Raw genomic sequence first — 25885 nt, forward strand, 5'->3', positions numbered from 1 at the left:
CCCTCTGGCCATTAATTAGCTGATCCAGGGAATATCACTTTGAGTGCTTTAGTGGTGATTTTGGGACCCAGAAACAATCTTGGTCTCCATCTGCTGCCTTAGGAGGGAAATTCCTGCCTGCTGGGTCAGCATCAGCCACTCCCACGCCAATATGACGCAAATAATGCACTAGCGTTCTAGAGACCCAAAGCAATATTTTGGGGACCCCAGGTTCAAATCCCACTACAACAGGTGGTGAAATTTGAATTTAATAACAATTTGGAAGTCAAATCATGACCATGAAACCAATTTTCATTGTTGTAAAAATAAAAAAAATCTGGAATTAACAACCTACTGATCGTAAAACAATTGATTGTTGGAAAAACCCATCTGGTTCACTATTACACTTTCGGGAAGGAAATCCGCCATTTTTCTCTGTTTGGCTGTCGTTGGACTCCAGATCCTCAGCAATGTGATTCTTAAATGTCCCCTTAAGAGCAATTAGGGAAGGGCAATAAATGCTGGCCCAGCCAGCAACACCTACATCCCATGAAAGAATAAACATAAAAATGCATAAAGGCTATTTGTACATTGCTTCAGCAAAGCAGCTCAACTTTTCATTTCTCTCAAGCTCTCCCGTGGCCTTTTTGAAATGGCTAATTAATTTCAAGTTTAACTTTCTTTGCTTTGAGCATATGTCCATGAGGAGTGAAGATGGTGCAATCAAGTTGTATTTTATATAGCACTCTTGCTGCCAACCAAAGAGAAGTATTTAGCTTATTATTCAGACAAGATTTGAACCCAAGTGCCAGAGGTGAAAGACTCATGACCCCAGTGCATACCCAAACTCTCTTTGAGTGTAATGCTGAATTTAAGTGTACAACTTGTCAGGTCTAAGAATATCTTTATTAGCCACAGAATCATACTGTCAGGATGATGCAGGGATGCAAATATATCAAATCCCCAAATCTCTAAGTGTATTAAACTATTATATTACATTTGGAGAATTTCTTTCTTCCAGTCTGAGAAGCAAACAGATGGTTCAAGCAACTGGAAAACAATTTATTTTGGTAAGAAAGTGAGCTAGGTGACAGGAAATGTCATTTATCAAGATATCAGAATTTACTTTTGACTTCCAATGGAAGAATAGGTATTGATTAATTTCCCCTTGCAGGCAAAACAAAACTTATCAACTATTAGAATAGGCTGCCAGAAAGGGTGGTTAAAGTCAGGGAATAGATGTTAGAAAATTGGCTAGCTAAAACAAAGTGTGCATTTAAATAGCAGCAATAATGCATAACTCACTTGGTAGCTTCCTGGACTGTCAGCCTAGATTATAGAGTGGATCTTGAAACCACATTATTCTACTGTTATCAACTGGTGTTCACTTTTGCTGTTGGAAACCCTAATAACTAATACTGTCTCTAAAGAAAGATAATCAAGTGGAGATGTTATATTTTCATTTTAAAAAAAAGTTCTTTGTACAGCTTACATTTTAGAAATTTCTGTTCAGAATGCAAAATCAGATGGAATTGTGCTTATATTTGTTCACAGGATGTGTTGCTGGCTAGGCTAGCACTTATTCCTCATCCTTAATTGCCCTTGAGAAACTGGTTGTGTACTGCCGCCTTGAACCATTGCAGTTTGCGTGTTGTAAGTTAATCCACAGTGCTGTTTGGATGGAAATTCTAGATGTTTGATGCTGCGACTTAGAAGGAAACTTGTAGGTGTTGGTGTCGCCTTGCATCTGCTGTCCTTGTGCTTCTTGGTGGTAATGATTGAGGGGGTGATTCTCCCATGTGTCGTGCTAATTTTTTAGTGTGTCAGGCCGAGAGAATCGTGTGTGGGCCGATTCACGTATGTGTTTCTGGCGTGGTCGGGACCATGCTGGAAACTCACAGGACCAGCAAGTAATTAATTTTAATCATAATGTTATTTAAATTTCATTATTGGGCCCAGGACTGAAGTTTCTGGGCTTGATAGGGTGGGAGATTCTATCAGTAGAATTCCACTCTGGTGGGGTTCAGACTAGCTCCCCACTTTTGGGGAATTAGCGGGAGACCCTGCTGGAATGAAGGGGGGGCAATCAAGGCACCCCAGGGGGCCAGACAGTGGATGGCGTGCCCTGTGGGCATGGGTACCCTACATTGCCAGATTGTGCTCCCAGCACTGCCCCAAGGGCAAAGTACCCATACCCGGGGGGCACTTAGCATTGCCCACCGGGCATCAGGCAGTTTCAAGGGGCAGAGCATAGGGGTGGGGCTTAGAGGAGGTGTCTAGGGACAGAGCCAGCTGGGGTTGCAGGGGGAGGGGGGGTGGGGGGGAGGCTGGATATCAAGGTGCTCCTGGATGGGGGCAGGGATAGCACTGAAAGGGTCCTAGGCTGGTCAGCAATCGAGCTGGCCAACAAAGTGCAGGCTGATCATTCGGGGCCATTGCGCATGTGCAGAGGCTTGGAACTGTCAGACTTCAGCCCTGCCCCCCATCCACCCAAACTTTTAACGATATTTCTGATTGTGACCCCTGGATTGCACGGTGTGTGGGAGCATCTTGTCTGAATTCCCACTGAAGAAAAAGTCGTGATTTACGCTGGTTTCCCTGCGAATTCAGCACTTAGAACTTCCTTGGGAGAATTGCCCCCTGAGAGATTGGAAGGAAGTTTGTGCAACTTATAGTCAGCGGATCTATTATGCTGTTGCAACTTCAGCATTCATCAATATCATTATTTTTGATTTCAATAGTCCAATCAGAGTCAGTAACACTGGAGATTGTTAAATTGGATCATTAAACATTTACAAACATTGCATGGCCATTAACCTACGCCAAAATAAATTGAGCAATTGCCAGGTCAACAGCCTTTCCAGTTATGATTGTTGAACAAGTTGTTTTATCAATTTATACTCATTTAAATGTGATATTTCTTATCTTTAGAACGAGGATCAGCATGTTAATTTGGAAAGGCCTATATCTTTTAATTCAAAGAATCTTGAGACAATTTTAAGAGATTTTGTGATGTCAAGCAAATGGCCAACCCATGTCAACCATGGCTCAGTGGCAGCACCAAGAAGACTGAGAGTTCACTCCCCACTCCAACACAATCAAGCTGACATTTCAGTGCAGTGTTTAACAAGTACCATCTTTCACACGAGATATTAAACAGAAGAATCAGCTGCCCTTTAGGTGAATGTAAAGAATTCTATAACACAATTTTAAAGAACAGCAGCAAAATTCCTCCTGATTCCTGGCCAAGATTGATCCCTCAAAAATGTCATGTAATAGATTATCTGACCTTTATCATTTTGCTTTCCTATTCAGAAATTTTACCCTAATTTTAGCTTCCAACTGCACTCAATTTCTCAATTACACTTTGACATTTTCTAATTTGCAACAAAATTAGCATCAAATTTGACAGTGCGGTGGATGCTATCTAGTGTGCTCAAAGCTTTCCAGCACAGTCATAGAAAAATAGAAGCCAGAAGCAGAAGTAGGCCATTCAGCCCTTTGAGCCTTCTCTGCCATTCATTTTGATCATGGCTGATCATCAAATTCAATATCCTGATCCCATCTTCTCCACATATCCTTTGATCCCTTTAGCCCCAAGCACTATATCTAATTTCTTCCTCAGATCACACAAAAAGTTAAAGCTTATTTATTAGTCACAAGTAAGGCTTACATTAACATTGCAATGAAGTTACTGTGAAATTCCCCTAGTCGTCACACTCCAGCGCCTATTTGGGTCAATGCACCTAATTAGCACGTCTTTCAGACTGTGGGAGGAAACCGGAGCATGCAGAGGAAACGCACGCAGACACGGAGAACGTGCAAACTCCACACAGGCAGTGACCCAAGCCGGGAATCAAACCAGGGTCCCTAGCACTGTGAGCAACAATGCTAACCACGGTGCCACCCTGTAAAGCTTTTGCCTCAACTACTTTCTGTGGTTGTGAATTCCGCACACTCAGTACTTTCTGGATGAAGAAATTTCTCCTCACCTTAGTCCTAAAATGTTTACCCCTTATCCTTAAACTATGACTCCTAGCTCTGGATTCCCCTACCACCAGGAACATTCTTTCTGAATCTACCTGTCTAATCCTGTTAGAATTTTATCAGTTTCTATGAGGTCCCATCTCACTCTTCTAAATTCCAATGAATACAATCCTAACTGACTTAGTCTTTTAGAACGATAGAACCATAGAAAATTATAGCTCAGAAACAGGCCTTTTGGCCCTTCTTGTCTGTGCCGAACCGTTTTTTGCCTAGTTCCACTGACCTGCACTTGGACTATATCCCTCCACGCCCCTCTCATCCATGAACCCGTCCAAGTTTTTCTTAAATGTTAAAAGTGACCCCGCATTTACCACTTTATCTGGCAGCTCATTCCATACTCCCACCACTCTCTGCATGAAGCAGCCCCCTTTTTTTTTTATTTGCTCCTCCAGTTCTCTCTGACTATTAGGTGGTCTATAATACAACCCCATTAATGTGGTCATACCTTTCCTGTTCCTCAGCTCCACCCGTAGGGCCTCTGTAGACAACCTCCCTAATCTATCCTGCCTCAGTACTGCTGTAACATTTTCCCTGACCAACAATGCCATCCCCTCACCTTTTAACCCTCTTCCTCTATCATGCCTGAAACATTGGAACCCTGGAACATTGAGCTGCCAGTCCTGCCCCTCCTGTAGCCAAGTTTCACCATTGGCTATAATGTCATATTTCCACGTGTCAATCCACGCCTTCAGCTCATCTGCTTTCCCCACAAAACTCCTGGCATTGGAATAGACGCACCTTAAAAGATTATTTCCACCACACTCAACCCTTCCATTTGTGATTTTGCATGAATTAACCTGTCTTTTTACCCCTGTTCCACTATCTTCTCTGGCACTCTGGTTCCCATCCCCCTGCAAATCTAGTTTACACGCTCCCCAATAACACTAGCAAACCTCCCTGCAAGTATATTGGTCCCCTTGTAGTTTAGGTGAAACCCGTCCCTCTTGTACAGGTCCCACCTACCCTAGAAGAGGTCCCAGTGATCCAAGAATCAGAAACCCTGCCCCCTACGCCAGTTCCTCAGCCACGTATTCATCCTTCCAAGCATCCTACTCTTACCCTCACTGGCACATGGTACAGGTAACAATCCTGAGCTTTACTACCCTCGGTAGCTTTTTAACTTCCTTCGAAGCTCTCTATACTCTCTCTTTAGGACCTCCTCACTCCTCCTACCTACGTCATTGGTACCGATGTGTACCATGACCCTGGCTGATCACCTTCCCACTTTAGAGCACCGTGCACTCGGTCAGAGACATCCCTGACCTTGGCACCCAGGAGGCAACAAACCATGCGGGAGTCTCTGTCCTGACCACAGAACCTCCTGTCTGTACCTCTGACCATCGAGTCCCCTATCACTACCGCTCTCCTTTTCTTCCTCCCACCCTTTTGCGCTGCAGAACCAGACTCAGGCTCTCCAGAGTTAGAACTTTAATTTTAACTTTGTACGTCATATCTTGTACGTCACATACACGTACCTTAAGCAACTATGATGATCATACGGCTACAGACAAGATGGAATCTCATGACTAGCTAAGTAACAGTGAGGCAGCAGATGAAGCCATTACCTCAAAAGTTCACTTACCCAAAATGGACATAATGGTATATATACCACTGAGTCAAGTGAGTGGAAGAATGCAATATAATCAGAACAGCAGGAAAAGCTTAATGAAAATATAAACACTGGCTCAATGTCCAGGAGTAGAGTGGTGCAGTGAAAGTGTGCTGGGCCCATATCCAAGAGGTCAGTGGATTGCAACCATCCTCTTCTACCAATGTTTATCTAGCAGTAAGGATATCCAGTAGCAAGCAATAAAGAATTAACTTCACAAAGTTAATCAAAGAAAAGGCTTAGTAAAGAAACTTCATTACACCACCACTTGGGCCACAGATGTTCCCTGCAATCCCCATCTGCTTTCTATTTATATCTGGTCAGCTAACGACCACATCATTTTGTCATTGGTTACATTGTCTAGCAGGTTAGCTGATCAGCTGACCCTCATAGCCTGTTACTATTGGTTACATTATGACATGGGGCACAATCCATAGAGCCTTGCAGTTCACTGAGTCAGATCCTTTGGTCAGGTTGATGAATGCAATCAAAAGCTCCTGGTATTGTTTACAACATTTCTGTTGAATTTCTTTGGCAACAAAAACCATGTCAGAGATTCCTTTGCAAGGCCTGAACCCAGAATGTGTCTCTGGAAAGATATCTTCAGACACAGGAAATAGGTCATTCCTAACATACGTGTTAAAGGTTTCCCTGCTATGGACAGCAGGAAAATACCTTAATAGTTTCCACAGTATGATTTATCTCTTTTCTTGAAGATAATTACAATTGGTTTCTTGGTAGTATGGAATTTCAGCATGCTGTTAAAGCTATTCATTTTGCACTTATCAAAACAGATTCACAAGAATTATCATCTCAAAGGGAACAACAATTTATATTGCATGAAAAAAGGCTGCCAATTGGAGAACGTACCAAGGAACATTTAACTTGAGCTTTTGTCAGTGTAATTCTTAGCACATTCAGGATATTTTAGTGAATGTTGTCCAATTGCAGAATCATATGGACACTTATGTTCTGAGTTTTGCACATATGGGTTGCGTATAGTCAATATTTGCCTGTTGCAAGCAGCCAAAGGGATGTGCTGCTTGGCATGATCCACCAAGTTATTAGGACATTTTTATTCATTTGTTGGACATGGGTGCTGCTGGCTGGGCAGCATTTATTGCCCGTTCCTAGTTTCCCAACAGTTGAGGATCAAGCACATTGCTGTGGATCTATATCACATGTAGGCCAAACCAGGAAAGGACAGTAGATTTCCTTCCTTACAGGACATTAGTGAACCAGATGGGTTTTTTTTGACAATTGACAATGATTTCGTGGTCATCAGTAGACTCTTATTTCCATATTTTCTTTTTATTGAATTCAAATTCCACCAGCTGCCATGGCGGGATTTGAGCCCAGGTCTCCAGAGCATTAGTTGAGTTTCTGGATTAATAGTCTAGCGATAATACTACTAGGCCATTGCCTCCCAATATTGCCTATACAGCTGGAATCGCCCTGGCACCAAAATTCATATACCACATTTCACATTTATGTGGTAGGCAGTAGGTCTTTTTGGGATGGTTGTGTGAATACTGAAAACAATTATCAGTCAGGCTCAGAGTTCTCACTTCTATGTGCTAGAAGCTACATATATTCACACACAGGACCCTGTCAGAAAGAACATGTTCATGCATTGTGCCTTTTTCAATGAAACAAAAGCTTGGCAGGTAGCCAGTCGCTGGTTCATTACCCATGGCAATGCCTTGACCAGAGTTGACCTGCCTAGTTTGAATTTAAACAAAAGCTTGGTCGTTAATTGTCCCCTGATGCATTCTCCCTGACAATGCCTTGACCAATCAAAATCACCTTGATAACTAATCAGCATTCTCTCCTCATGCAGAATAAATTGTGGTTCCCTTTTAGATCTGTTATTATTATGAATCTGGCCTGATGAGTGCAAGACAAAAGCTTTGACAGCATGTCCACTTATTGCAACTGTCATATTCCATGTACGTGCGTGCATGTGTGTGTGTATGTCGCGCTTCCCACTACTTGGCTGTTACCTTCTGGATTTGTCTATGGATGCCAGCCTTGCGTGGTTTGGATGTTGCCCTCTTGACTTGCAGTCTTGGATTGTTCTGCCTGACAGTGTAGGCTCCTTGCTGTTGTTCCAGGAGGTCACATGTTTCTGCATAATTTTTGTCGAACAAGTCCTGGCAACGATGATATTTACTTCCATTGTTCTAAAATTAAATTGGATGTTTGAAGATTTTCCAAATTGTTTGTAAGCTGTATTTGGACTTCACTTTGGTCAGCTTGCTTTCTTTCTTCCTCTTGGACCTTTGGATCTTGTGATGTCTTGATGCTAAGTAAATGGTCACCAATGATCAAACAAATCAATGGACTTCCAGTCGACATTAATCCTCTGGATGGATTGAATGATGGAAACATAATAAGAAACATATCTTTGAGTCGATAAGTGACATATTCTAGGAGGTGCCAATGCTTTGATCTAGGCAACCTCCATGTGATTTTGTACTTGTCCTTGTAGGGGAAGAGAGTGTTTTAATCTGCTTTTAGCTGATTTAAAAACAATTCCTGTGTAAGCAAAGGGTTTGAAGAACCTTGTGTGGGCAGCCCCAACTGAAGCTATACACTCGCTTGTTGGAAAAGCTCCTATTAAAAACCCAATAAAAAGTCATTTGAAATAGAAATTATAATGTGAGGTACTGGAATGCTAATCTTTAATGTGTTTGTGTCTCTAAGGACCCCTAGTCACTGCCTACACTGAAATAGCAATTCCAGGTGAACATGGGGACTGTTAAAACACTAATATCCCACAGCATAATTTCAGGTCGAGGGATTTCTAAAATAAAATTACTTCCTTCTGGCTGTCAAGTTGCTGCAACACACTTTTTTTTTTCCATTGGCTTTTATCTCTTTCAGAGAAATGTAGAGGATAGTGGTGACCTTAGTCTGGCTTGCCCCCCTCTGCAAGTCATAATAAATCTGTCTTACCAAGTGTGGAAGCCAGTAGATTGTTTGCTGTCATACACTAAGACCACAACATGGTGCAATCTGCATTAAGGATGCCATTGTGTGCCATATTGATTCTATATTTAGAATTCAGGTTGGATTCCAGGCAGAGATGTGTTTCCTTGTAAAGTATGTACGTTTAATAAGCAGATGCTGACTTTTCTTCCTTTTTCTTTGCAACCCAGGAAAGTTATAACCAAATCTAGCACCCACACTGCTCTCTAACCAAGATGAGTTAACTGAGCACAAAACTGGGTATTGAACCTACAACCTTCCTGAACTCTACGATCAGCATTATGTTAGTTGATGGTGTCTTTTCCTCAGAAAATATCTGATACAATATTAATAGTTCAGTTTTTAACTATTTTATGAGAGGCATTGGATCTTGTTTGTCCATCATGTCTATCCTTACCAACCACTTCCTGTCCTGCAATGGCTGAAATTTAATATCCTTATCCTCGTAATGTATTTAATTCCCTTTTTGGTCTCCCTACTCCCTATCTCTAACTTCTAACCACATTACAATACCTCTTAAATTCCCTGAACTGTCAATTCCTCCAACTGCAGCCTCTAGTCCATATCTCCAATATTTACCCCATCTTTGATAAATGCACTTTCTGCTATTTAGACTGCATAATCTGTAATTTCCCTTTGAAATGCATGTTTGTTCATCTTTCACGCTTATCAAGTATATATATTATATTGATTATTAATTAACAGAGGTGAATTATTTGAATTGATGACCATGGGAAATATGCTTTGAAGTTAGAGCTTGTAATTTATTAATATTGAAACTGATTGAGGTTAGAAAGATATGAGGTGGAATTTTCCCAAAATATTTCTTAGTGTCATAACGGCGAAAAAACAGGAGTGTTCTGCATCAGTGTGTCAGGCGTATTCCTCATCAGAATCTTTCAACACTCAGTGAAATGAAAGAGCCTGCATGAAAATCACACCGTCATGGAGGCTCCAGGTTTGTGACTCACCCAAAGTGGCCGTAATTGTGCACCTTTAACAAAGAGAGAGCTGCATTTAAACACTAACTGCATCCACAGTCAGACACACCAGGAAGATGGCACTACATAGAGCAGTTCCATGCTTCAGAGGGAGAGTTGGGTCAGCTGCCAGATGCCGTGAAGGAGAGATGAGCCATCTTCCTCCCCTGATGACCAGGTGTTGCGCCTACAATGAAGCCTGGGAAACGGTGGATAGCAGCTGTCAGTGCTTGTGCATTGACACACAGGACAAGCAGCCAGTGCCGAAAGTAAATGATGACTTTGTTCAGGCAGCATGGATGAGTATCCATCCTATCCTGGCATCGGTACTGTCTGTTGTGACTGGAATGTCCACATTGGTCCACTCCCTGACACCTTGCAGCATTCCAGCACTTGACCACCTAGCATCTCCCTTCAACTCCAGTGGTACGCCCCATTCCCCCTCCCATCACAAGCTCTTCCTGCCAAGGGATGGTGCCAACATATGCCACGCGACTGTCCCCACGTCCAATACCCCCACACCCTTCCAGCCATTAGGCTTTCAATTTCCCTCCTCCCATTTGTCCCTATTAGGAGGTGACGGCCCATAACAGGAGGGAGCAGGAGAAAGCTGGAACATCTAAATCACACCCCTCCTCCCCACTCCCCAACCTCAGGGGTATTTGGCTACACGGTGGTGCCCTGACCGTCAGTCACACATTGTCGCAGGTGCCAGTGTGTGGTCTGAGATCAGGTGGGAGTCAGATTTCTGTTGTACTAGGGCACAGGATAGCATCACAGCATGCCATTTAGTGAGCCATTATCACCCTCCTACCTGGGAAATGGAACTCGGTATCACAGCCAACCCCGGCCCATCACGCTGGTGTAGTGTAAGTAGGACCTATAGTGAATAGTGTGAACATGGGCTGGCGGGGTGTGGATGAGGTTGGAGCTGTAGACTCCATGCCTACTAGTGGAAGAGCCTTGTGATGATGAAGGCTTCCCTCACCGTCCTGCAGTGCCAGACCCTTGCCACTGCTTGTCCTCTATCCTCTATCTTTTCCTCCTCCTTGTTCTCCACATCCTCCTGGTCCGCCACTTCTTCGGGCGTCCACCTGGTTCCCCACTTCCTCCTCCAGGATGTCTCCCCACTGCTATGCCAGGTTGTGGAGAGCGTAGCAGACCACAATGATGCAGGAGACCCTTAAAGGACCGTAAAGAGGATAGTGCAAGAGGGGTCCAAGTGGAACCATATCATCAAGTGCTCGTTGCACTGCTCAGTGAAAAACTGGGTGGCAGCATGGGCCTCCACACTGCTGTCATCAGCCATGATCTGAGCAGTAGCCCTTGTCCCCCTTTCAAACATTTCCAGCAACCTAGGGTGATTCTTGAAGAGCCCGGGATGTTCAAACTCTGCAGAATCTAGCTATCCTGCACACTTCCTGCGCGCAGTGCGCACACCTGCGTGACGTTAGCCAGGTGGTAATAGACTATCTGCACGCTCAAGGACTGGAACCACTTTTGATTAATAAAGGACACCCCATGATTGTAGAGGACCTGCAGGGCGGCATGCATTCCGTCAATGACAGGTGCAGTGAGGTGATAAAATTCCTCCCATGGATTCTGAGCCATTTTTGGTTCCCCATGAAATACCTTGTCCCAATAATACACTGCAACTCTTAATTGTGGACTTACCAGTATCCTCCTATATTGCTATGTTTTGAGAGATGAGACTGCAGAATGAACTATGGGTCTTAACAATTTTGTGCTATGGACAGGTGGGGTCAGCTTCCAATGGTGCATAATTTCTTTGCGATTTGTTTGAGTTCATGGTGTAAGAGAATAGAAAGATTTTGTAATTTATAAATTGGTAAAATTATAGTGGAGGTAATGACAGAATGTTGTTTGACCAGAGAGATAAAACAGTGGCACACTGGCCATTGGTATATATGGATCAATTCTGGTTAGATATATTCTGAATGATTCCATTACATGATCCCTATCACCCTGCCCAGCATAAAGCCTCTCCACCCTGACCTCCATTACTTCCATAACTAATAAATGAAGACCTTCAAAGAAGTATGTCAATGATTTTTCCCCTAGGTTACTCTTTAATTCCTAATGGCCCAGGTTAATTCTGGAGTGTTGGCACTCCAGAACCGACAAGTATTTAGGTTTCAGTCATAGGTTGTTATTTGCTTAAATACATTCTGAATTCCTGACACACACTAGGTTTGCAAGTTGGTTAGGTTGCAAGCTATGCTTATTATTGCAGCACCCACTGCAAAAAGCTGTAGTAGATCACGGAAAATTGGACAGCACAAATCTCTACTTGAATGTTTGAAGTCACTTTGATATTTCTGTGTTAATTCAGATGTGAAAACAATCCTGTTTGTAAATCAGGCCCTGCCACTTGCAAAGTTAAATTTGGTTATTTTATCCAGGTGACAGACTCTCAAAGAACTGGGTCCACTACAAGGATCTAGCCATGCAATTGTAACTAAGAGACACCTGCCTCCCAGAACCCAAATTAAAATAGCTATGCAAATTATTTTGTTGTGTTCACTAATATTGGCCACAAAGTATTTTCTTCTAAAAATAAAACATCGTGAAAATAGGAAATACTGGAGAAACTCAGCACACCTGGCAGCATCCGTGGAGAAACAGAGTTAACAATTTGAGCTTATATGACTTCTTCAAACCGCTCCCCCCCGCCCCCCCCCCCCCCGACCCCCTGTCCATTTAAGATTCTCTCCATTGGCTACAAGGCTCAAGTCAGGAGTGTCATGGAATTCTCACCATTTATCTGTCTGAAAGAAGCAATAAGAATCTTTGAAATGCTATGCCATCCAGGATGGAACACCTCCATTGACTAGCACCTTACCATTGGGCCACTGGACTTAGTACCCATCCCCTCCATTAAATCAAGCCCAAGATGAGCACAATGCTTTGAGAGCTTGGATCTAGTTTTCTCCTTATGGGGACCATGAATTGGATTCAATTGGAATCTGAATTTGGCTTTTGGGTCAAGCAAGGAGATGGATTTGGGTCCATCTGGTCCACTAAGCATTTGGCTTTGTAATCTTAAGAATGCTGTCTTTTTTTTAAATCTACAGTTTACAAATGAATTGTGAATTTAAGTATGCTAGTGGATAATTTAACATCACAGCGTCAGTACTGCAATGCAATTATTATAATCACATTATATGTACCTTAAACTTGGCATCAATTAGCAACTTCGCATTAATTAAATAACCTATTTCTCCCTCTGTTGTGAATTTCCAATTATTAGCTCATAAATTTTCTACACAAAATAATTTGGCCCCACAACGGGTTAAAGTATTACATTCATCTCCTTACTTTTATGATGTACTAAATTAAACATTGATTTTTTTTTCAATTTCAAGATTCTTTAACATGTAACCTTCTCTCCATTTATATTAATAGAATATTCATTTGGAAATTCACGGCTATGATTCTGTGATCCTGATCCTGGAATTTTACAGCAACGTTACTGGCTGATGTCACAGATTCTCTGAAGACAAGTTAACACATATTCAAATGTTGACAGTAAGTCCAGCTTCCTTATTATCCTATTCTGAAGGTGATGACTTGAAGCTGGAGACCAATTCCACAGGCCTGGGGTGGTCTCTTGCTGCTTCCTCATCCAATTTTGTATGTGTGAACTTGAATGGTGAGATCCATTGGATGATTTGGTCAAAGGGGTTTCCAGTGGTGTCCAGTTCTACCAAGCTCCACTTCACTACTTTTGTACCCTTTCTATATCAGGTCAGTGGACAGCAACTGTTAGAAAGAATTTAAGACTTGGATTTATATAGTGGCTTTCATGATCTCAGGATCTAGTGAAGTGCCTAACAACCAAGAAATAGTTTTGAAGTAGTCAGCATGCAGGAAATGCAGCAGCTAACAAACATATAATGGTCCAAAAAATAAAAATGTGTTGATGCATAGATGATCTACTTAATGATGTTGTTTAAGATTATCTTCCCTCTCCTGAGACTTTCCTTGTCTGTATGTTTCCAGTGAGCAGCTTTATCCACTGAGCATTTATCATTGTATCTACACTTTTTAAATGAAACCTGGAATGCCATTATATTTTTAAGGTATCTTTACAGTTACAATATCAGACTTGGTGCCTGGGATAATAAGCACCTGAAAAAGTAACACCACTTTGGCTGCTTTAATGAAAAGGTTGATTTGTTACATGGAAGAATTGAAGATCTTTATTCATTGTGTTTACTATTGTAAATCAGAATACATTGGGCAAAATCTTACCAAAAGATGGAAGAATGTTGATTCTGCGAAAGACAGGATTGATTTTCCCCAGTCCGCTGTGCTGCTAACAGCAGGCAGGGAAGCTCAAGCAGAGGCCATGTAACAGGCTTCCTGCTGGGCCCTGCACCTTCTGTGTCTCTGGCCACTAGATTTCCGGCGCCATCAGCTCCACATCAGGAATCAGTTCAGAGTGGCTGTAACTTTAAGGGCCACAGGCAGTGGGTATCCTCCAGTTCCATTGGGTGCCAGCTCATGCAGCATGTAGCATTGTCCCTTGGGACTGAAGCAGTCTTGTCTGGCACTGCAGCTCAGACAACTGAAGGTAGGAACATTGACGCCAGAAGATTTTTAGCCAACATTGTCTCCAATATTGCTCCTCCATGTTGGTCCTGCTCCCTGAACAGCTGCAGGCCGCTGGTCCTGGACGTGTACAGCAGCTCGATGTTGTCTTTGCTGCTGGTCAATCCTGATCAGCGGAAAGGCCAATTTGATTGTGATTCATGTGCTGAAAGAATAAGAACACTAGTGTGAGCACTGGAGAGTCATCACAGAGTCCAGATCTTCATTGCCCCACACATCTGTGACTTCCATCCCAATGCATCCCACTGCATATGTGAATTTCTGTTCTCCCTCACAGCACTCCCTCTGACATTTCAGCCAAATCCCCACATAGCTTTCTTTGTGCTCAACGGGATGATTAGCGTTGAGCTTCTGTTGTCTCGTGGCATCTGACCTGCACATTCCGCAACCCTCCAGCTCCCCCCCCCACCACCCCCAAGCCAAAGAATATAAAGTCCAACTTTGCATAGCACAAAATTGCAATAGAGAGAATGCATGACAATAAGGTCTGCAACCTAATGGGGAATGTCAGAATGGTGCCAGACATGATATTGAATAGGGGGAGTGATGTCAGCTATCATATCCTATCTTGCCAGGGAGTTCTCCACAGTGCGAGCTGTGTACTCTAAAGCTTGAATTGAAAGACCTGTTTACCTTCTTGGGGCTTTGTGTTCCAAAGGGTTAAGCTTTGTCCCCAGGCCATGCAACTAGATCTAACTCTCGATGTTAAATTGACATGCTGGACTCCTCCAAGATTCGTCAGTTAGTCGCTCTGGCAATAATATTCATCTTTACGAGACACAGCTGATTCTTGAGAGGTGTGCAGTTAGCTTTTGAAGCAATTCCTTAAAAAACAGTGTCATTCTTCAGTGTTGTGCACTTAAGCAGCCTTGCACAAGAGCAATCAATGCACTCTCACTGCTGGACCAGAGAGTCAGCATTCACAGAAAAGTGGATTTGAACTTCCGGTCCAGTTAGCTCCTCAAACTCTCACCATTGACAGAGTGAGATTGTAGCTTCCACTCTAACCCTTTATTTATCATGTTAGCTCCCTATCACTTATACTCCAACACTGCCCTTGCAGCCTGGCTTCCTTCAAAGCAGTATCCCAGGACCTCATTGTCAGAGCCAGTACTACCCCTCTGTGTGGCAGGCTTCACACTCAGTTTGCAGCTCTAACAAGAAACTCAGCTACTGTTTGAACAGTAACCCAGCATGAAAGAACCAGGAAGCAATGTGTGCTTGGCAGCCAGCACATACCCTCAGAGCAAGGAGCAACCCAATCTGCAGAAAAGGTAAGGTCTCTGACCGACCTCTGCCCCCGATGGCAATAGTGATCCTCACCCCTGGTCCCGAGCTGCAGTTGTGTGTGTCCCCAGCATTCTCCATGGTGCTCCTGTTGTATTGAACTGCCTGAGAAGTAATGGCCACGTGGGCACACACTTTCATTCTTTTTCTTGGAGGTGATGGCGCCAGGTTCACTTATATAGAGCTGTTGTAAATGACCTTGACCTGAAGTCATGTCAGCGCCATTTACAACAGCTTTATATAAGCATAAACCTGGCGCTGTCACCGCCAAGGAACAGAGGTGTGTGCCCAGGTGGCCACTACTTCTCAGTGGGCGACAGTGTGCAGATGGAAGGTGAGATGTCATGCACATGGAGTCGGGGGGATATGGTATCCGCAGGTTTTGCGGAGGGCGTGGGTGGGAGGCTATTGGGAGCAGACTGCCTGTACTGATAAACTAGATGTGTTGAGTTAGTTAATCTCAGAATTCAGCAGCTTGTAGGTGACATGATTTCAGGTCAGCGCCAGCTGAGTATTTGGTGCAGGCTCGAATGAGTGATCACTAGTGATATGCTGGTGCATTCAAAATAAGTTCATGTCCTTCCCCACATGTTCCAAATTACTCAGCCAGCGAGATTAGCTAAAAATTGGAAATCATGATCTCTCCAGTGAGAATCACGTTTTTCCAACCTGTCCACTTTTTGAGCCTATGTCATCCTTCCCAAGGACTGCAGTCGTGGACTCAAGATCTCACCCATGATCTCGCCAGCATTTTATACTTTTCACTTGAGTGACACATGTAAGATATATAAATGAGCCTATATGAACAACTGCTGAGTCATGTGCCTTCTATGCTGATGCAGGGTACATAATTAGACAATATAAATAAATCAGATCTCTACCCTCTCTCTTTCATTTTTTTCAGGCATTCCCCCAAAATGGTAAATTAGCTGAAGCCCCACAGTTCATGATCCTGCACTGTTCTTCTGGATTTAATGCGCATGAGCCTTTTTTGTTGCTTGTAGTCCTCACTTGTGTGTGTCAGGTCATGATCTTTGAGGTAAAATGCAAATTCTTACCACATTTTTCATTTCTTTGATTGGAACTACCACTAGTGAAGATTTTTGATGGAAAGTCACTTGTTTTGAGTTGTTTTATTTGTTTTCCTATGTTTACTTTTCTTCTGAAACTGCTGAGTTGTATTGCACTGTTACTGTCAACACTCACGTATTCTCACAAGCTTTCAGAAACGATGTTCCTTCGTCAGGTGTGTGGAAGTTTCAGATCAGAGAAGAGCATATAAAGTCACATACAGTTTACAGAATATTGATTAGAATGCAAGTCTTTACAACTAACCTGCTGTTCAAGTCTTAAAGATGCAGACAATGTGAGTGGAGATCGTATTAGCATAGGTTAAAGAGATGTGTATTGTCTCCAGACAGGACAATAAGTGAGATTTTACAAGCTCAGGCAAGTCATGGGGGTTACAGATAGTGCAACATGAACCCAAGATCCCGGTTGAGGTCGTGCTCATGTGTGCGGAACTTGGCCATCAGTCTCTGCTCAGCGACTCTGCGCTGTTGTGTGTCGTGAAGGCTGCTTTGGAGAACGCTTACCCGAAGATCAGAGGCTGAATGCCCGTGACCACTGACGTGTTTGCCAACAGGAAGGGAACAGTCTTGCCTGGTGATTGTTCAGCAATGTTCATTCATCCATTGTCATAGCATCTGCATGGTCTCCCCAGTGTACCATTCTTCGGGACATCCTTTCCTGCAGCGTATTAGGTAGACAGCGTTGGCTGAGTTGCAAGAGTATGTGCCGTGTACCTAGTGGATGTTGTTCTCATGTGAGATGATGTCATCCATGTCGATGATCTGGCATGTCTTGCAGAGGTTGCTGTGGCAGGGTTGTGTGGTGTTGTGGTCACTGTTCTCCTGAAGGCTGGGTAGTTTTCTGCGAACAGTGGTCTGTTTGAGGTTGTGCAGTTGTTTGAAGGCAAGAACTGAGTGTGTGGGGATGGCCCTGGCGAGATGTTCGTCTTCATCAATGATGTGTTGAAGACTCCGAAGAAGATGTCGTAGCTTCTCCGCTCTGGGGAAGTACTGGCCGACAAAGGGTATTCTGTCTACCATGTCCCATATTTGTCTTCTGAGGAGGTCAGTGCGGTTTTTCACTGTGGCGTGTCGGAACTGTCGATTGAGTTGAGCGCCATATCCTGTTCTTATGAGGGCATCTTTCAGCGTCTGGAGTGTCTGTCACGACCCTCCTCATCTGAGCAGATCCTATGTATACGGAGGGCTTGTCTATAAGGGATGGCTTCTTTAACATGTTCAGGGTGGAAGCTGGAGAAGTGGAGCATCGTGAGGTTATCTGTGGGCTTGCGGTATAGTGAGGTGCTGAGGTGACCATCCTTGATGAAGTTGCATGTGTCCAAGAATGCCACCGATTCCGGAGAATAGTCCATGGTGAGTCTGATGGGATGGAACTTGTTGATGTCATCATATAGATGTTCCAGTGATTGTTCCCCATGAGTCCAAAGGAAGAAAATGTCATCAATGTATCTGGTGTATAGCATTGGTCGAAGGTCCTGTGTGATGAAGAAGTCTTGTTCGAACCTGTGCATGAAGATGTTGGCATATTGAGGTGCGAATTTGGTCCCCATGGCTGTTCCTTGCGTCTGGATGAAAAACTAACTGCAGCAGGCGACGGTGCAGAGGGACCTCGGGGTCCTTGTGCATGAGTCGCAAAAACCCAGCTTGCAGGTGCAGCAGGTGGTCAGGAAGGCGAATGGGATGCTGGCCTTCATAGCGAGGGGGATTGAATATAAAAGTAGGGAGGTCTTGCTGCAGCTGTATAGGGCATTGGTGAGGCCGCAGCTGGAGTACTGTGTGCAGTTTTGAGCGCCGCACCTGCGCAAGGATATTTTGGCCCTGGAGGGAGTGCAGAGGAGGTTTACTAGGCTGATACCGGAGTTGAGGGGATTGAGCTACGAGGAGAGGCTGAATAAACTAGGCTTGTACTCGTTAGAGTTTAGAAGAATGAGGGGAGATCTCATTGAGACGTATAAGATGATGAATGGGATGGATAGGATAGAGGTGGAGAGACTCTTCCCGCTCAAAAAAGACAGTAGGACTAGGGGGCACAGCCTCAAGATAAAGGGGAGGCGGTTTAGAACGGAGTTGAGGAGGAACTTCTTCACTCAAAGGGTGGTGAATCTCTGGAATTCTCTGCCCGTTGAAGTGGTGGAGGCTGCCTCGCTAAATATTTTTAAGAAGCGGGTTGATGGGTTTTTGATAAGAGAGGGGATTAAGGGTTATGGGGAGAGGGCGAGAAAGTGGAACTGAGCCACAACAGATCAGCCATGATCTTATTGAATGGCGGGGCAGGCTCGAAGGGCTAGATGGCCTACTCCTGCTCCTATTTCTTATGTTCTTATGTTCTTATGACATTATGGTCCAGGATGAAACGGATGAGTTGTAAAATTACATCTGGAAACTGGCAGTTGTCGGCGTTGAGTACTGAGGTAGTTGCAGCAATGCCACCATTGTGGCGATGTTGGTGTAGAGCGCCGAGACATCCATTGTGATGAGGAGTGTCCCTGGTTCAACTGTTCCATGTGTGCTGAGTGCAATGGGACCCTGTGCGAGAACCTCTCCGACTACATCGAGGGCATCCTGAAACCCATTGTACAAAGATCCCCCAGCTTTTGTTGCGACACTACGGATTTCCTACAGAAACTCAGCACACATGTGGCAGTTGAACCAGGGACGTTGCTCGTCACAATGGATGTCGCGACGATCTACACCAACATCCCCCATGACGATGGCATTGCTGCAACTGCATCAGTACTCAACGCCGACAGCTGCCAGTTTCCAGATGCAATTTTACAACTCATCCACTTCATCCTGGACCACAGTGTCTTCACTTTCAACAACCAGTTTTTCATCCAGACACATGGAACAGCCATAGGGAGAAATTCGCTCCTCAACATGCCAACATCTTCATGCACAGGCTCAAACAAGACTTCTTCACCACACAGGACCTTCAACCGATGCTATACACGACACCACGCAACCCTGCGACAGCAACCTCTGAATGACATGCCAGATCATCGACATGGATAACATCATCTCACGTGAGAACAACATCCACTAAGTACACGGCACATACTCTTGCAACTTGGCCAATGTTGTCTACCTAATACGCTGCAGGAAAGGATGTCCCGAAGCATGGTACGTTGGGGAGACCATGCAGACAGTACAACAATGGATGAATGAACATCGCTCGACAATCACCAGGCAAGACTGTTCCCTTCCTGTTGGCGAACACTTCAGTGGTTACGGGCATTCGGCCTCTGATCTTCGGATAAGCATTCTCCAAAGCGGCTTTCACGACACATGACAGCGCAGAGTTGCTGAGCAGAAACTGATGGCCAAGTTCCGCATACATGAGCACGGCCTCAACCAGGATCTTGGGTTCGTGTCGTGCTATCTGTAACCCCCATGACTTGCCTGAGCTTATAAAATCTCACTTACTGTCCTGCCTGGAGACAATACACATCTGTTTAACCTATGCTAATGCGATCTCCACTCACATTGTCTGCATCTTTAAGACTTGAATAGCAGGTTAGTTGTAAAGACTTGCATTCTAATCAGTTTTCTGTAAACTGTGTGTCACTTTATATGCCCTTCTCTGATCTGAACCTTCCACACACCTGACAAGGGAACACCGTTTCCGAAAGCTTGTGAGATTACTATCAAATAAACTGGTTGGACTCTAACCTGGTGGTGTGAGACTTCTTACTGTGTTTACCCCAGTCCAACGCCGGCATCGCCACATCATACACTCATGTAGCCATTCTTCATGTGTGACCCCTGACAGACTATTCTTTGTTGGAATGCAGCAACACTGTGCCTAATGCACATCCACACAAATTTTGCAGTCGAGTATCTCGCATTTGGGGACATCGCAGGCATCAGCACACCCGAAGTGCAATGGGCTAGCTTCATCCTGGGTGAACCACCTGTTTGAAATGCATGACAACACACAGCAATCTGTAGTAAGTGCCCTAACAGATTTATTTTCATGTCCCTGCACAGTGACTTAAATGCCACAATCTGCTGAATACTGAGATAAACTGGATATGTTGAGTTAGTTAATCAGCATGGACAGTCTGCTCCCACCACCACTCTCCGCTCCCCAACCTCTGTTGCCTACACTACATCTCCCTCCCCCCACCCCATGTGCAAGATATCTCTCCTCTCCTGTCGCCCACTTCCTACATGTGCTGTTTCCCTCCTCTATAGTAAAACCATCACCTGGCTCACAGTTTAACACCTGCTTTTGCATTTCGTTGGCCTTCCCCCTGCATGCACTGTTTCCCTTTTCTATGTATTTGCTGTCACTCTGTATGTGCTGTTCTTTCCAACTTTGGGTGCATGTTGTTTTTCCCTTTCCAATATATGTGCACGTCATTCTCGCTCTCCATGTAGAAACCGTTCCCCAGTCTGCACAAGTATTGTTGCCTGTTTCATGTTTGTATTGCTCCTACCCACACAAGGTGTGCCTTGGCCTCCCATTTTCATGCCATTTTTCCCTGAAGGTGCATGTCATTCTCCCCAGTTGTATGTGAACTGTTGTTCCCTCTTTGCACACTGTATTCTACACCATGTGCACCCATTTCTCCCATCCATGTGCACCATTCCCCTTGACATTTTATGTGATGTTTCATCCTTGATGTCCATTTCTTCCCCTTTCTCCCAGATGTATAACTGGATATACAACCCAAGACCATACAGGAATCCCAACATGACCTCCATGGTAATTGCCCGGGAAGTTTGAATTTCCATTGAGAATCTCCCCTGCTCTCTGGAACTCTCCACAAGGTCTCCATCACTGAGCTAGAATCAGAGACTTAAGACAGTTCTATGCTACTTAACTGAATAATTACCTAGACAGATTAAAATCTAGTCAACCTCATGGGTAACTTAACAATTGACCTTCAATCACTGATACTGACCCCTCAACCACTCCCCTGACTCCTTGACTACCCCCAACCACTCCACCCACCCCCCAAGCACTTGGAAACCCCTCCAGCGACACCTCGCTACTCTCCACCAACCAATTCTTCCAGTGGACATTCACCCATCTGCTATCTCATTCACTCACGCACCCACCCATCATATCACCCTCCCCTTTCACTCATTCATCCATTTACCTGTTTGTTAACATTCACACTGGATATTTGAACTTGCGAGATGACAGTTATTGCCATAAAAGGGGATGTGTCCTTGTTTCAACAACCCCCCCCCCGCCCCGCCCCACCCCAGCCATTCCCACCATCACCAATTCTACATGTTATGATGGAACTCTTTAAGGGACACTGTATTCAGAGTTTCTGGAACATTTGGGCTCAGAAGACTAGGCAAAAGAAAAGCAGTATGGAGGTATGCAAAGGTTTGAGAGAATTTTGCAGTCTGATAATGACCATGGAAGATCTGGACCATTAAAATTCACAAAATAAGGGAAATTCAATTTGGAATCCACTTCATTTTTTTTAAAAGCATTTCACATTGGATAGATTTGAAATTTGCAATATGGCACTGTTATGTTATCTCGTTGTAGTGCCAGTCTCTGCAAGTGTACATTATGATAGGGCTCTGTAAACAAAGATGATTTTGTTTTAATGGTTGTTTCAGTCAGTACTCTTTGAACCAATTCAACTCTGAATTTAAAATCAGCACAAGAATTGGAGATTGTAAAACATAAATCGAGTCTGTATGGTCATGGATGAAGACCTTGCATTGAATCCAGTAATATTTTTACAATCAGCGTGTGGGATTTTAATGTGGCCTTTCTGCAGGTTGTGAAGGCTTTGGTAACAAAATATGCATATACTTCTTCCAAGATTGGAATTTCCATTGAGAGTACCCCAGGAAAATTTGTATTTCTTCCTGCATATGATTTTTGTACGCTGTGTAGGGCAATGGGCGATCATGGCACATGCGCAGTAATATGCGCTAGCAGTCAGAAACTGGCTTCCTGGCGTGAATAGACTCCGTCCACTCCCCTTACCGGCAAGAATCACATTTTGTCTCGTTTATTTTTCTAAGTATGATAAAATTTGATTTTTTTTCTCTTGCCAAAAAAATGGGCATGATTATCTCCTGTTTTACACTCATTCTGTACTTTCTTTGGTAAAATTGCTCCCATGATCTTTTAACACTGCAGTTCAGGGGAATGATTAACAGTTTTATTAGACTGTATTAACATACTCAGCCATTGATGTGGCTTCAAACTATACAGTTGTTGTTTACACAATTTAATGGCCACTTAAAGGATTAATATATTTTCAGTGGAAAAGGTTTTTTAAGTATCAATGACTGACCTTTGAATGAGAGGGCAGAATTTTCACTCCCCCTCCCTCCCCATCCCCAAAGCGGGTTCTGAGGCCGGAGGAGCATAAAATTGAAGGACAGCATTCCCCTACCGGGACCCCAAATTCAGATACAATTTCATGCATGGACAGGCAGGGTCTTGGGCAGGAAACCCACACTTACACCTATCAAAGCTCTTAGGTGGCCATTTAAGGGTTTTGCCCACTCGGCATCAATTTTAACTTGGTGAGAAACAAAGAAATAAACTTAACTCCATGTCAGGCAAGAAGGGAGGGGCAGGCGGTGGGCGTAATCTGATGAAGACTCTTTCAGAGTGTCGGTGCTGTCCCCTCCAGGATCTTGGAGCTCTTGGCTTCCTTCCTTACTGGCCTACCCCCAGGACATTCCCTGCTATCCTGCCTGTGCGACCAATTTTTCCAATGGTCTCAGGACTTGAGTCTAGGCCGAGCATTACACTACCATTTCTGACTACTGCAGCACTCTGCATCATGACCGACAGCTCACGTGAACATGATCCCCCTACAACAGCAAATGGAAACCTCGCCTCACTGCCAGTCAACGCTCGTGAGCATTAAATGGCAGTGGGCTTCTGAGAGTTGGCGGTAACGTATTATGCACTAACTTTTGAGATGACAAGCACTGATCCTAAGTGATTGACTGTGGAGGATATGGGGCTCTGAGGAGTCAGGGGTATGGGGGGATTCTGATGGGACATGGAGTTGGCATGGGTATTCTAAGGGGACATCGTGTGGCATGGTGGGGGGGTGGGAATGAAGATGTTAGCAATGAGTTTATGGTGCTTTAAAACAGTGTTCAGAGCTGGGCTACGATGTTGGAGAATAGAGAAGGGCCTTCTAACCAACCTGTCTCTGAACCCACATGCCCACCGCATTCCATCAAGACTCATGAACTGCACTGTGAACACAAACTTTCCATGAAGAAACAAATATTCCTGACAAAGTCACACATGGGGCACTGTGAAAACTCAAAAGTGCACAAATCACATTTTCTCTAACCTACATGAAAATCCAAATCTGATTTTTAAAGGATAGAAGAAAGATTTTCTTTAAATGCCTAGGTATAAATTTCTGGAGTGTTTTATGATTCCTCTCTCTGAACAGTTGTCCTGATTTCATTCCTTATAAGATTAATAAGACACGATATGGGAAGGGGGGTTTAATCAATTCTGTTTTGGTCCATTTCTATTCTAAAATTGAACCTCCATCAGACAGTTTAATATGTTAAAGTCCCAGCGTTATGCCTAACTATTATTAAGGTAAATTAAGATTGTTTAAAATAAACTGGAAGGGTCCTTGGTCGATTCTAAGGTCTATTTTGACTTGTTTTCTGCAATTTATCGAGAGGCTATTTGAATTCAACCAGCCTGGAGGGGAACTGACCAAATCAGATCAGTTGCTTATGTTGCACCCTGCCATTTGACTTCAACATACAATCAAAAAAATAAAGAAATTAACATCAGGCAGAGTGTGAAACAAGAGGCCAATCCAATCTCAACAATTTCTTTCCAGATGTGTTCAGAAAAATGTTTTTACAATTTAGCAACAGCTGATGAAGGAACCAGAGTACGCCAAGGGTACATATCAGAATGACTAGTGCCTTCCCTATCTTGCCCTCCTCCTTGTCTGTCAATGCTCTTCTGTAGCAGTATGGGACGCTTTTCTGTTTTCAAGGCACTGTATAAAGACAAGAATAAAATTAGAAAAAGTTGGAAATACTCAACAGGTTAGGCAGCGTTTGTAAAATAGAAGGATAAGATTTCAGGTCGATGACCTTCCATCACAAAGAGGAAAAGTTAGAAATGTAAATATTTTAAGTATTCACTGTGTTTTCTGTGTTTAAATTTCCAGCATCTGGAGAATTTTGCGTTTGTCTAAATGCAAGACTTTGCTGTTGCTTCAGGTACCTGATTTTAACTCTATTCCCAAGGTATAATTGTGACAGCTTCTCCAAAAGCAACTTCAGATTGAATCTCAAATATGTTCTTCAGATTGATGCTGTAGGCTTTCCTGTTGGTCATTAATTCCAGAATACACCACCTACATAAATTGTTTAGCCATTGCTTTTTTCATGTGGGATTATGTCAAATCAGTCCTACTTTATTATTTAGCTTGCCTTCTGCAGCTTACTAATATGTGCCCCCAGGACATAATAGCTTGAGGTGAAGTGCCAGTATTAGCAGTACAAAAATAATAGCTATGCCATTTTATTCAATCTGATGCTTCATTTTTGTAAGATGTAAAGTTTCTGGGCATGATCTTAACGGTCATTAATGTCCTGCTCCGGTTGCAACGGGGATGGAGAATTTGGCACCCAGCCAAATCTCTGTTCATTGCAGTGGTACCAGAAAATCCTGCTGACGTGAATGGCCATAAGATTCTGGCCTCTGTCTATAGTATTCCCATGATTCCTTTGTTAATATAACAGTGATATTCTCTGATAAAGCTTATTTGGAGATCTAGAAAACTTTGGACAGAATTTTCATTATTTGCACAGAATGCTGGCTGAGGTGAGAAAATTGGCGTAGAGGCTGCAGAGCTGGCCTTTCTCACCACATTTTTCAGCACTCTGCAGAAGAAATCCCCCAGCATGGCCCTCACTGTCATGCTGGCAATGCTGACACTACCGAGGTCGGTCACCCGATCTGCGATACCAAATATAAATTTCCCCCAACTCCCACAATTAAGGTAAAGACGCAGGCCGACACAAGCGTAACTCCCCCCAACGTATACAGGGAAACTCCAACACGCACAAGGGCAACCATGTACAAGAGAAGCCCTCCACCCCTCCACAGTGAAGCAGTCTTGTGGTGGCCCCACAAATATGCCGGGGGCTATGTTTACTAGTTCGCCCCTAACTGGTTTTCTCCGCCTGCTTCACATTTTGCAAAAGCAGCTGGAAACCTTAACAGCGTAACATCATAAAAATAGTGGGAGAGTGCCAAATGTGGGGGACAATATGGC

The 25885-nt window shown here is 43.7% G+C and overlaps 1 protein-coding gene across 4 annotated transcripts in view; it reads left to right on the forward strand.

Moving 5' to 3' along the window:
* The window catches only part of disp3 (dispatched RND transporter family member 3), a 501267-nt gene that overhangs the window by 211172 nt on the left and 264210 nt on the right, over nucleotides 1–25885 (forward strand). For all 4 annotated transcript variants that reach the window (XM_080214968.1, XM_080214970.1, XM_080214971.1 and 1 more), the window contains 2 exons: nucleotides 13033–13155; nucleotides 24773–24824. The gene's annotated coding sequence lies outside the window, so the exon portion shown is untranslated. The remainder of the gene's footprint in view (nucleotides 1–13032; nucleotides 13156–24772; nucleotides 24825–25885) is intronic.

Source organism: Carcharhinus amblyrhynchos, chromosome 30 (assembly GCF_965287045.1).
Source record: "Carcharhinus amblyrhynchos chromosome 30, sCarAmb.v2.hapA, whole genome shotgun sequence".
Lineage (NCBI taxonomy): Eukaryota > Metazoa > Chordata > Chondrichthyes > Carcharhiniformes > Carcharhinidae > Carcharhinus > Carcharhinus amblyrhynchos.